A 12,403-nucleotide genomic window follows, 5' to 3' on the forward strand; every position below is an offset into this window, starting at 1 on the left:
GCTGAAGGTTTTGAAGCCAAGAAGTGGAATTGGAGTCTGCCCCGGGCTTACTTTTATGCCTACGTTGATGTAAGTTCTGGCATTCTTGAGCTTGCCCTTGATCAATGATTGTGTGTTTGTGGAAATCATCCTCTTATCTAATCAGGATGATAACGCCCACATTGTGAACATGACATGTCATTGAGATTTGGGGCTGATGCAAAAAGAGTCACTTTAAGTGTAGGAGGTATTTGTATGTCATTTGGAGTAAAAATCTCTTATGTGTTTCACACTTTGAATTGTTAATCAACTGAAGCATAAATGTGTATTTATTTGTTGTGAGACAAATTGTTGCAACAGTTAATGATTGTGGATGCTACTCTTCTTATGTACAAAACTATCATTAAGAATGTTCAAATAGTTAAATAAGTAGGAAAACATATCAACAGTCAATTCAAATATTAAGACAGTCTAGAGTAACTTTACGAAGAACGTATTATTTTTGCAACTACAAACATTTGTAAAAGTTTAAATAATGAAAGGCAGAATAGTAGAAAATAATTGATATCATAATTCTAATTTTCCTGGAAGTGTTTTGTATATTGGTGTATTATTAGTCAACAATTGCTACAATAATGCTGTAAAGTGAACCATACCAGCGTCTTAGTGGTTTACAACAATCCTTGCTGTTTTTGTTCACAGGTCTGCAAGACAGCTTTGGTTCAGCTGATTTCAGCCAGGCTCACCCCAACTTTGCAGGGCACTGTGAACCCCAGCCTTCAGGTCGGGTTCAGGTATGCTCTACATGTCTCCATCATTCTGGGACCAGTGGGTATGCAGGACAAGTTCTTTTCATGGCAAGTGGCAGACGCCTCTAGGCCAAGCCAAATCACTCAAGTACATTTAAATTTCTGATCATGTTATGTCTGCTAACAGGCCATTGGCTAACGTAGCTCACATGGTCCAGCTCAATCAACTGGGGTGACGAAGAGGGCAGTCTAGAGAGGGGGTCTGCAGAGTCATAAGGCAAAGGGAGAGGATGGGAACAAGGCACCGTAACCCAGCCTACCACAGCCACACAGGAGGAGATACATCTTTTCTGCAGACAGTTACTATTAAAGACAGAAGGAGACCAAATCACTCCATGTCAGTTTCATCATTAGCAGCACCCCATCCTGGTAAAATTAGACAAAAACGAACCTGCCTTCCTACTAGCTTTAGTGTGTGTGTATATTAATAATTCTTTACCTATAATGTATAATGTCAGACTTTTACAATTTAGTTATTAAATTTTTTTTTTTTTTGAGATGGAGTCTTGCTCTGTCGCCCAGGCTGGAGTGCAGTGGCGCGATCTCGGCTCACTGCAAGCTCCGCCTCCCGGGTTCATGTCATTCTCCTGCCTCGGCCTCCCTAGTAGCTGGGACCACAGGCTCCCGCCACCACGTCCGGCTAATTTTTTTGTATTTTTAGTAGAGATGGGGTTTCACCGTGTTAGCCAGGATGGTCTTGACCTCGTGATCCGCCCGCCTCGGCCTCCAAAAGTGCTGGGATTGCAGGCATGAGCCACCGCGCCTGGACTATTAAAATTTTAATAATAAAAAAGTAATTATAATTAATTTTCAGTGGCTTTGAGATTTATTTTTGGATCCCAGAAGTTCCTTCTCCATGGCAATATATTTGGTTTGGATCTTTTTTGCAGTTTAATATTGATTTTTTTTTTTAACTCTTGGCCATTCAGCATATGGCTCAATGAATTTTGGTGCACCTCTTGTATCTATCTCTCTACATTAGGCATATTTGGATCATATCCATATATTATATCCATTTGTCCTGCAATTTGTCTTTTCATGTAATGAGTTCTTTCCAACCAGCATATATAGACCTACTTCATTATAGTTAATGTCTACACATTGTTCCGTTGATTTAAGATTCCTCCACAGTGGAATTTACTAACACATCCCTCATGGATGCATGTCTAGCTTCCTGATCCTGCCTATCCCAGCACTGCAGTTATGGCCAGTCTCACTGTCACTCACCAGAGTCGGGTGCCTGCCTGTATATCCTGCAATGGAGCCAATAGCCTCCTGAGGCCTGCGTGGGATGTCTCTTCTGCCCCCATCCTCCTCATGCCACTTGTTCTTTCGGGAACATTTCATGCTACTGATCTCTTCATCCTTTGGCTTTTTCGTGCTCCCTCTCTCCAGTTGTTCTGCTCAATGCCCTGTGGCACACCTTGCCTTCTTTTAAAGGTGTGCTCAGGGGTTCTCCTCATTTTTCACTGCTCATTCCTGTCTGGGCTTTCCCTGGAAGATCCCATGCCACCCATCCCCTGCTGCCTCCAGGATTGTCTCCCAGCCCAGGCCTCTGGCATAGAAGCCACCTGCCTCCTGGTTGCATTGCCTGGAGGAAACGCAGGCCCCTCACTCAGCTCTCGCGCTGGATGCCATCCTCCTCTGTGCTTGCTGCCTTGGTCGTTGGTGCCATCATAGCTGTCCCCACTCCCACATTCGAGTGACGCTTTTAGGTGTGTTCATTCCACCTCTGAGCCTCTCACACTCGCCCTCTCCTCTAATGTCTACAGTGCCCTACTCAGCGTTTGCTAGTGGTGGCCCCGTCCACCTTGTGTGCGTAGTACGTCCCAGTCATCCCTCGGCAGCCAGGACCATTGGCACACTAGCAAGTCCGTGGGGTCAGGTGTGCGTCTCTGGGCCTGCCTCCGATCCTTCCATCCCACCCACACCTCTGAAACTCTCTCCATCTGAACCACCTGTATTGGATTCTGTTTCCTGCTGGGGTGTTGATGGGTGGGATTTGTTCATTCATGATTTTTCAGCCCCATCTGTCTTCTGTCTGCTTGTCCCAGGCACCTGGGGAATCACTCCTACCTAATGGAGAGGGAAGGGAGTCCACGATTATGGAATGATGTGACAAACAAAACAAGAAAGGAGAGAGGGATTGCTTCTCCCTCTGATCCCAAGGAAGGCTGCCTGGAGGAGGAAGCACTGGGGCTGTACGGGGAGCAGAGTTTGATGAGTGAAGAAGGGGTGGAGTAGGATAAAAACCACAGCAAAGAGCTCTCAAAGTGAGTCTGCCTCTCCCCAGGCCATAGTCCATGATGTCACCACCACGTGGTCACTGGGCTAGAAGCCTTGGCACCATCATTGACTCTTGCTTTTCCCTCCCCCGCATGCCTGGCCTGTCACTGAGGCCAGTGGTGTCTCCTTCTAACGTGCTCCTTGCCTCCCTGTCCCGTTTTCTCTATCTCTTCTGCCACATCTGCACAGTAGCCAGGAGAAATGCAAATTTCTATTTGGCCAGAAGAAATGCAAATGGATGGCCGGGCACGGTGGCTCACACCTGTAATCCCAGCACTTTGGGAAGCCGCGGCAGGTGGATTACGAGGTCAAAAGATAAGAGACCATCCTGGCTAACACAGTGAAACCTCGTCTCTATTAAATATACAAAAACAAAATTAGCCGGGCGTGGTGGCGGGCGCCTGTAGTCCCAGCTGCTCGGGAGGCTGAGGCAGGAGAATGGTGTGAACCCGGTAGGTGGAGCTTGCAGCGAGCCAAGATCGCGCCACTGCACTCCAGCCTGGGCGACAGAGCGAGACTCCTTCTCAAAAAAAAAGAAATGCAAATAGCTGAGCCTGTTTTTGGACATCTACTAGATACTTTGCACTATGCCAGACAGCTGAAATAGATTACCTTTAACTTGCATCACGTTTCTGGGAGGTAAGGCAATGTTATTCCCACTTGGAGATGAAGAAGCCGGTGTTGTTCCCTCTACGTTGAAGGCTCCTCAGGATTTTGAATAGGGAAGGATGAGGAGCTGTGGTCATGTGCGCTTCTTCCCATCTCTGGGACTGGTCTTGGGCAAGTTCCTAGGGTTGATGGATTGCAACAAGCCTGAAACTCAGCTGCTTAGAGACAGAGCTTGTGTGCTGAATTTAATGAGCAAGCGCTCTCCAGCCAGCTGGAGATGAAACCTTTCAGGAGATCTGGAAGGTCCGTGAAGGAAGGTTTTATTTCTCTGGGCAACTCTAGGTGCGTTTTTACTCAGTGGGCCCCAGAGGAGAGACTCGAGCAAAATATATATATATATTTTTTTGTCCCAACTGCTTGTGAAATGGAGAGTATTTTTAGCAGATTTGAAAGCTTTGGAGACAAATCCCATTACTCAGTGCCCTGCTCAGAGCAGGCACTCAATAAACCTTTGTGGAACATGGCTGAATGTTCCTCATTGGTACAAAGATCCTCCAGTGAATGTGTGCATTAGAGGAGTAGATGAAGATGTCAGCCGGCCTGACCGTAAAAAGGCATCTTTACAGCTCCATAAAAAGGAACATGGACAATAGCTAGAATGTCATCCGTGAACACAATAAATATTTCCCTGAAGTTCTTTGCCCATCAGGAAACCACATCACGCACACTTCTAAAACCAGTGGACTTTATGTAAAATGCCAGCTATTTATTGGAACTGATCGGTTTTACAATTACCCAAAGTGCACAACAATCATGTCCACCTTGATTGATGTATGAGGCTTTAGTGAATTACAGAAAGGAGAGAGAGATCGAGGCTTTCAGCACTGCCCAAACGCAGTCACTTTGGCTTCACAATACTGTCCATTGCATGCATTTTAAAAAGGGAACACTTCTAGGTTGCTGTGGTTCCTTTATTCAGTCATTCAGCCAGCACTGGCTGAGCACCTGTTTGTGCCGGGCACAGTGCTGGAGACTCAGAGTTGAGAAGACGGAAGTCCCACCCACAAGATGCACACAGCCTAGTGGCAGGTGGGCAATGGTGATGGAGTGTCTGGCTGCTGTGAGAGAGGCATGCCTAGGCCGTCACTAGAGGACACAGTGAGCAGCAAGATGTGACTTGGGTGAGCAGGGAGGAGTTCGGGAAGACTAGGGGATTCTAGAAGGATGATTCAAAGAACGGGGAGGGAGACGGGCCTCTGGGCCCAAGCAAAGACATAGGCTTATTGGAGTTGCAGGTGGCTGGAGGAATGATGGGGAGGCTGGGGCAGCAGCTGGGGTGGGCGGGGTTTCTCATGCCTGTCAAGGAGTCGGCGCATCATCCTAACTGCTGCCTTAAGGGGTAATCTCTCTGTAACTCTCTAACTCAGAGAATCTGGTGACTCAATTTCTCCTGATACTATACCTAATACTTTTATTACTTTAGTGAAGTCTGTGCTGCCGAAAATGCATAGAATGAATAGCAGGTTCTGGCAACATCAGGCTAACCAAACTCATCACTTTCATGGCAAATGTGAACCCTAACTTCCTGGCTTCCTGAAATGATCTCCCCACCTTATTGTAAAGAACAGAGGCGGAGAAAGTTGCGCCCTCTCTCCCTGTGTGTGACCTTTGCAATCAAGTGTCACCTGGGCAAAAGTGGCCTCTGGTAAAGGACTTACTTGGAGAAGTTGGAAAGCTGGAAGCCTGGGGAGATGGTGCTTGGGAGTGAGGTCATACTCATTGCCACCATGTCCCTTGTCTTTTTGTTGGAAGATGGCCAGGCTTTGCCAAGAGCTGATTGTTGAGGGCTTTGAGCGTTGGCTTAGGGCGCTTGTTTCCTGAGTGCTGATGAAGGAAGGATCCCTGGGCGTCCAACTCTGCCCAGGGGCTACTCCAAGAGGCGCTATGTCCTTAATTGACTTCAGAGGGCAGTGTTCCCAGTACCACTGGGCTTGGGATTGTCTCCAGCCATGGGCACACTAGCTGGCTCCGCTGCCTCTCCCTGGGGAGAAGGGGAAGTTTGCTCTCCCAAGCCTGGGTTCCGCTGCCTTCCACCCATCCTCCGCCTGCCCCCACCACCATGAGTAAGCTTTTTAGGACAGCATATCCACAGTGAGCCATGCCGAGTACACAGCCTCATGTATTTGAGTGTGAGACAGTCTTAGATTCACACTATTTACGGATAATACCAGCTACTGGCCACCCCTTCTTGACTGGACTCAGCATTAAATAGCAAGCTCTAGGCTAGCCCTGGCAAGCAGGGAATTCTAGAACATTGGAGCTGTATGGGCCACTAAGGCCGCTCCCCAGAATGTGGTAATGCAGCCAGTGTGGCACATGGGCAGACAGCCGATGCTGTCTCGTCCTGTGATGATGGAAAATTGTGCTCATATGGAACAGAAATCTGTCTCCCTGAGGTTAGAAATCAGTGGCCCTCAGACCCTTATCCTGGCATTTTCAAGATCACGTAACAAGCCTATCCTTTCTCACAAGTATTATTATTTAGAGCTTATGTTTTTGTGGAGTTGATGGTTATAAAGGATACCCTTTGAAATATGTGATAAATTCCCTTTCCTCTTCCTTAGGTCAAATAGCACAGCCTTCTTCATACATTCTTTAAATGGAAAACTTTTCCTTTCCATAGAGCCCACAGTCTCAGATTCAATCTTTTTTTCCTATTTATTTATTTATTTTTTTTTCAGATGGAGTCTCGCTCTGTCGCTCAGGCTGCAGTGCAATGGCATGATCTCCGCTCACTGCAACCTCCGCCTCCCAGGTTCAAGCAATTCTGCCACCTCAGCCTCCCAAGTAGCTGGGATTACAGGTGCCTGCCACCACGCCCAGCTTTTTTTTTTTTTTTTTTTTTTTTTGTATTTTTAGTAGAGACAGGGTTTCACCATGTTGGCCAGGCAGGTCTCGAACTCCAGACCTCAGGTGATCCACCCGTCTCAGCCTCCCAAAGTGTTGGGATTACAGGCGTGAGCCACCGTGCCTGCCCGTATTTATAAAAGTAATATACGCTTGGAGAAAATTGGGTAAATAAAATTCAAAGAAGAAAAATACACCCAGTTCATTGGGCAGTGCTGTCCGCCAGGTCACAAAACCTGCAACGGCATCCCAGTCCTGTAGCACTCCAGGTCCCCTGAGTTATTCAAATTCAGCCCAGTGCAATGCTTCAGTCTCAAACTCAATTTAAACTGCACCTCCTCGCCCTCCTCTGCAGAGGCTGGAGCTGGGACCTCTGGCCTGGAAGACAGTCCTGCTGGCCAATACCTCCCTGGAAGGCAGCCCCTCCAGCATGTTGGGGCCACAGCAGGGAGGGAAGAGTGAGGACTTTGCTTTGTTCCCTCGATGCTGTCACCTTCTTTTCTGCCTGGATGTCAGAGCCCCCTGCGTGCCAGGCCTGCGAAGGTTGGGGATCTCGTGGGGCACATGGGGCTAAACGGGTTAGTTGAGGAGAGCTGCAGAGCTCTCCAAGGTGCTGTTCCCCAATATTCTAGATAAAGTTCTAGTTCTGCACGACCTTTATGTAAAAAATTATTTTTAATAATAATTGTACATATTCGTGGGGTATAATGTGATGTTTTGGTACCTGTATACATTGTGGAATAATTAAATCATACTAATGAACATATCCATCATATCAATGTGGTAAGAACATTTAAAATCTACTATTTGGGCAATTTTGAAATTTACAACACATGATTAACTGTATTAGTCTGTTTTCATGCTGCTGATAAAGGCATACTTGAGACTGGGCAATTTACAAAAGAAAGAGGTTTAAGGGACTTATAGTTCCACATGACTGGGGAGGCCTCACAATTATGGCAGAAGGTGAAAGGCACGTCTCACATGGTGGAAGACAAGAGAAGAGGGCTCGTGCAGGGAAACTCTCCTTTATAAAACCATCAAATTTCATGAGACTCACAGGAAAGACCTGCCCCCATGGTTCAATGACCTCCCACCAGGTCCCTCCCACAACATGTGGGAATTGTGGGAGCTACAATTCAAGATGAGATTTGGGTGGGGACACAGCCAAACCATATCATTAACTATAGTTACCCTGCTGTGCAATCCATCTCTAAAGCCGCTTCTGTCTAACGGAAACTTTGTGCTCTTTGACCAACATCTCCCCGTTCCCACCCTGCTCCTCCAGCCCCTGGTAACCATTATACCCTCTACTTCTATGAGTTCAACTTTTTCACATTCCAGTATCAGTGACATCATGCAGTATTTGTCTTTCTTTGCCTGGCTTATTTTACTTTGCATAATGTCCTCCAGGTTCATCCATGTTGTTGCAAATGACAAAATGTTCTTCTTTTTAATGGCTGAATAGCATTCCATTGTGTATGTGTACCACATTTTAAAAATCCAGTCCTCTGATGGACACTTAGGTTGATTCTTTATCTAAAGACAAAAGATAAGTGTTGTTGAGGATGTGGAGAAACGGGAACCCTTGCCCACTGTTGGTAGGAATGTAAATTAGTAAAGCCACTATAGAAAAGAGTATGGAGTTTCCTCAAAAAACTAAAACCAGAACTACCATAGGATCCAGCAACCCCACTTCTGGGTATATATCCAAAGGAATTGAAATCAGTATCAAATCATAGATATCTACACTCCCATGTTTATTGCAGCATTATTTACAAGAGCCAAGTGAGTTGTCCACTCTCGACAACTCTCCTATAGCCTCAGATCTGTCCTCCTGCTGCTGGGGTTTCCCTGCCCAGTGGGGCTGCCCCCTAGGGAAAGATCCCAGCCACCCTCACAGGTGTCGTTGGGCCCAGAGGAAACACATGCATTCTCGCTGTGGCAAATGGCAGGAGCACATGCAGCCCACTGTGTCTCACTAAAGCTGTCAGTGTCTTTTGAGGAGCCATCAAATTCAGAGTGCTAGGACTTAATTAGAATTTAATTAGGATCTTTGTAGCCTGTTATTGAAATGGATTTTTTTTTTTTTTTGCTATGTCCTCTTTAATGTTTTGTTATTCGTACTGTGCTAGATTGATAAAATAGATTGGATTGTATTCCATCTTTTTCCACACTTTGGAACAGTTTTTATAATATGAGAATAATCTGTTCCATGAACATTTGAAAGAATGTGCTGTGACAACAATTTGACTCAAAAGCCTTTTTCGGGGGAGGCAGTTCTTTAAACCTGGTTTGCTTTCTTTCATTCCTGTTAGTCAACACAAATTTTTGTGCTTCTCTCTTTTTTTTTTTTGAGACAGAGTCTCACTCTGTTGCCCAGGCTGGAGTGCAGTGGCGCGATCTCAGCTCACTGCAACCCGTGCCTCCCGGGTTCAAGCAATTCTCCTGCCTCAGCCTCCCAAGTAGCTGGAGTTACAGGTGCGCCTCCACACCTGGCTAATTTTTGTATTTTTAGCAGAGACAGGGTTTTGCCATATTGGCCAGGCTGGTCTCCAACTCCTGACCTCAGGTGATCCGACCGCCTCGGCCTCCCAAAGTGCTGGGATTACAGGTGTGAGCCACTGTGCCTAGCCTTTGTGCTTCTCTTTGAGACAAACTTAGTAATTTGTGTCTCCAGCGACAACTTATACGGGGCTTGCTGGTCAGACTGGCTTCAGCTATTTATGAGTTCTGCATAGCCTCGCCCTGTCTGCCTGTTTGTCTGTCTGTCTGTCTGAGCTCCTTGGGACCCAGGAGGCAGAGATGGGGAACAAAGAGAACATGAGGAGCAGCAGTCTACTCCTCTCCTTTCTTTTAAGCTGGACATATTGAAAGAGGAATCATTTTGTTGGGGGCGGTGGCTCACGCCTGTAATCCCAGCACTTTGGGAGGCCAAGGTGGGTGGATCACTTGAGGTCAGGAGTTCGAGAACAGCCTGGCCAACATGGCAAAACCCCATCTCTACAAAAATTAGCCAGGCATGGTGGCAGGCCCCTGTATTACCAGCTACTTAGGAGGCTGATGCAGGAGAATCGCTGGAACCCAGGAGGCGGAGGTTGCAGTGAGCCGAGATCACGGCACTACACTCCAGCCTGGGCAACAGAGCAAGACTCCATCTCAATAAATAAATAAATAAAACCATTTCCTTCTCTCTGTCTCTCTCTCTCTCTCTCTCTCCTTTTTGTACACACTTTGTTCTCTGGATTGATGGAAATTCATGTTATGTCATGTGCTGGTTCATAGTGCTCAGATTGAGGATTTCTGAATAGACATGAACTTGTATCCTGACTTTGCTTTGGGTTGTTTTCTAGCCCCCTCTTCTGCCCCCAGCATCACTTACCATGACAAATGCTGGCACCTGGATCCTTGTGGAAGTCATCACCCTGGAGAAAGGAGAGACCATCTGGCTCAGCCCCAGAGAGGAGAGAGACCTCAGCTGGAAAGATGTGGACATGTGTGTCCTGGGGGAAGAGGTTAAAGGGCAGAGGGGATGTATGAAGAACTCTTCTTTTTCCAGTTAGGAATATGCTCTGCCCAAACTGCTCATGATGTTAGACATGTCCACCTTCCATCCGACATAAGTGAGTGGGCCCTATTGGCACCTCCCTCCCGGATGTGATGGAATGCTTTGGAAACCATTCATCCTGGGTCAGCAGGAGCCTATGGAGGAACTTGTAGTTAATATCCCCCACGAGCTAGGGAACGGACTGAGAGCAGACGGCTTACTTCCTCCTCCCTTTCGGCAGCAGAGTCATGGGCTGGCTCAGCAGGTCTGCGTTAGATCATTGGCAGAACCGGCTGGTGCCAGCCTTTAAATTTTAGGGCTGGTCTTCTATCCTGGTCAGGAGCCTCACTTGTTACATAATCATGTGTCTGTAGCTGCCCCATGGCGTCATAGAATGTGGAGCTTAACGGGACGTTTTCTTCTTGCCTGGAGCTTTGGCCGTGGGGCCTGCAGTCCAGCCACAGCTGGCCTGAGCTGGGGACAATGACAGTTCACAGGATTCCATGTGCTCTCCCACTTGTCTGCTCATAAGTTTTCTCCATAAACCCAACTTTTTAAAAAAATGAGGATGACTCATATAAAGATATGATCTGTACAAAATTGGTTTGTAAATACAACATAATCCCAAATAATTTTTTAATTAATTTTTTTAAAAAAAAATTACCATCTTTACCATTTTTAAGCCTACAGTTCAGTGGTGACTAATACATTCATATTCTTTCTCTCCCTTCGTCCTTCCTTCCTCCTCCCCTTCCCAGCCCCTGGTAACCACCAATCTACTCTGTCTCATGATACAGGTATGTGTGTCCTGTGCATGGCAATGCTAATATTGTTGCCACCACCCTCTCATACCAGTCTGACATTAATTCCTGCCCTTTAGTGACTGTGAGTTCCAGTCTTGAATGGTATAGAATTTGTCACAGCGATAGCTGACACTTAGTGTTACTACATGCTGGGCACCATGCTGAGAGTTTTATATGTATTAACTCACTTTTATGTAGATCAGTGAAATTATCTTTTTTTCTATGCAGTTCACTTTTTTTTTTTTTCCCAGAAGAGGAACTGAGACACAGAGAGGTTAATAATTTTTTCAAGGTCACACAGCTATAAATGGCGAGACCAGAATTCAAACCTAGGCAGTCTTCCTTTAAAGCCATTAAACTCTGTGCTGATGATGAGCAGGTGGGTAGAGAAAAGGTTCAGGGATAAAAATAAAGTGGTTTCTTACATTTATTCCAAGATTTTAGCAGGTCAGCTGTGAGTACTAAACTTTCAGTGCTATGAGTGTCTGGGTGTTTTGGTTGGTTTGCTTGCTTTATCTGTGTTCCTAGGTGTGCAAGTGGGAAGAGGGGGTGGGACAGATCCTGCAGAGATACCTGCCGTGCTCCCCACTGGAGACTGCAGCCTCCACTTTCCACAGTTCCTTGCATCTTTGTCTCTAGTCTGTGGCCTGGCTTCCCCCAAGAAGACATGTCTCATGAGATGTGGAAGGAGAGGGTGAACAGCATTAAGTGAAACTGTTTCCACTGCTTCTGTGTGCTCGAGGAAGTGTTGGGTTTTCTTGTGACAACCCCAGCAGAGGTCCCAGCACTGGGGAGGTGAGGGAGTTAGAGCAGGCTGTCTGGTGGCCCTGGTCCCAGCAGGCGAGACAGCAGCCTCCTCGTTACCTGGCTTCTCAATCAGGACCAAGGCAGCAGCTTGTCATTTGGGAGTCATTCCTGGAAGCTTAGCTCTGAGCCTGCTCTACAGCCATTCTATCAGCTTTGCAAGGACGTACGTCACAGTATTAAGTCCCTTTCTGTGTAAACTAGGTAGAGTGTTTCATGCTATTTGCAATTGAACCTGGTGATACAATAGGTTTTTGTTACTCATGGTATTTAATGAGAGGTATTTTTTTTTCTTTTTTTTCTTTTTTTTTTTTAAAAAAAAAAAACCATGGTTGGTTCAGATTGAGCTCATGGTAAACTAAAACTGTCAGCTTTCTTTTCCCATAAATGTTCTTAGGATAGTCACCCCCATTCTGGGTGCATGCGATCCACCGAAGTTGCTTGCCCTGAGTCCATTGACCCAGCAGGTGAGGTCCTTTTGAGTTACTGCCTCAAAACGATGAAAACCACATTGTTCTCACTGCCAAAACCTTGTCCCATGGCTCCATGATGCTGTCTCCAACTGGGTTTCTGCCAAGAGTTTTCTTGGCTTGTTCTCTGCTCCTGGAAAGGAACAGCCTGTCCTCCAGTGCTCTGGCCTCCTGGGGAGCCCATCAATG

General features: G+C 46.4%; 1 long non-coding RNA gene across 1 annotated transcript in view; it reads left to right on the forward strand.

Annotated features, from left to right (window-relative positions):
* LOC129050205 (uncharacterized) overlaps positions 1-12,018 on the forward strand; it is a 45,956-nt gene extending 33,938 nt beyond the window's left edge. The window contains exons 5-6 of the long non-coding RNA XR_010137250.1: positions 682-773; positions 9,944-12,018. This is a non-coding gene — a long non-coding RNA (uncharacterized LOC129050205). The remainder of the gene's footprint in view (positions 1-681; positions 774-9,943) is intronic.
* Positions 12,019-12,403: the final 385 nt, after the last annotated feature.

This window comes from Pongo abelii, chromosome 16 (assembly GCF_028885655.2).
Source record: "Pongo abelii isolate AG06213 chromosome 16, NHGRI_mPonAbe1-v2.0_pri, whole genome shotgun sequence".
NCBI classification, from domain to species: domain Eukaryota; kingdom Metazoa; phylum Chordata; class Mammalia; order Primates; family Hominidae; genus Pongo; species Pongo abelii.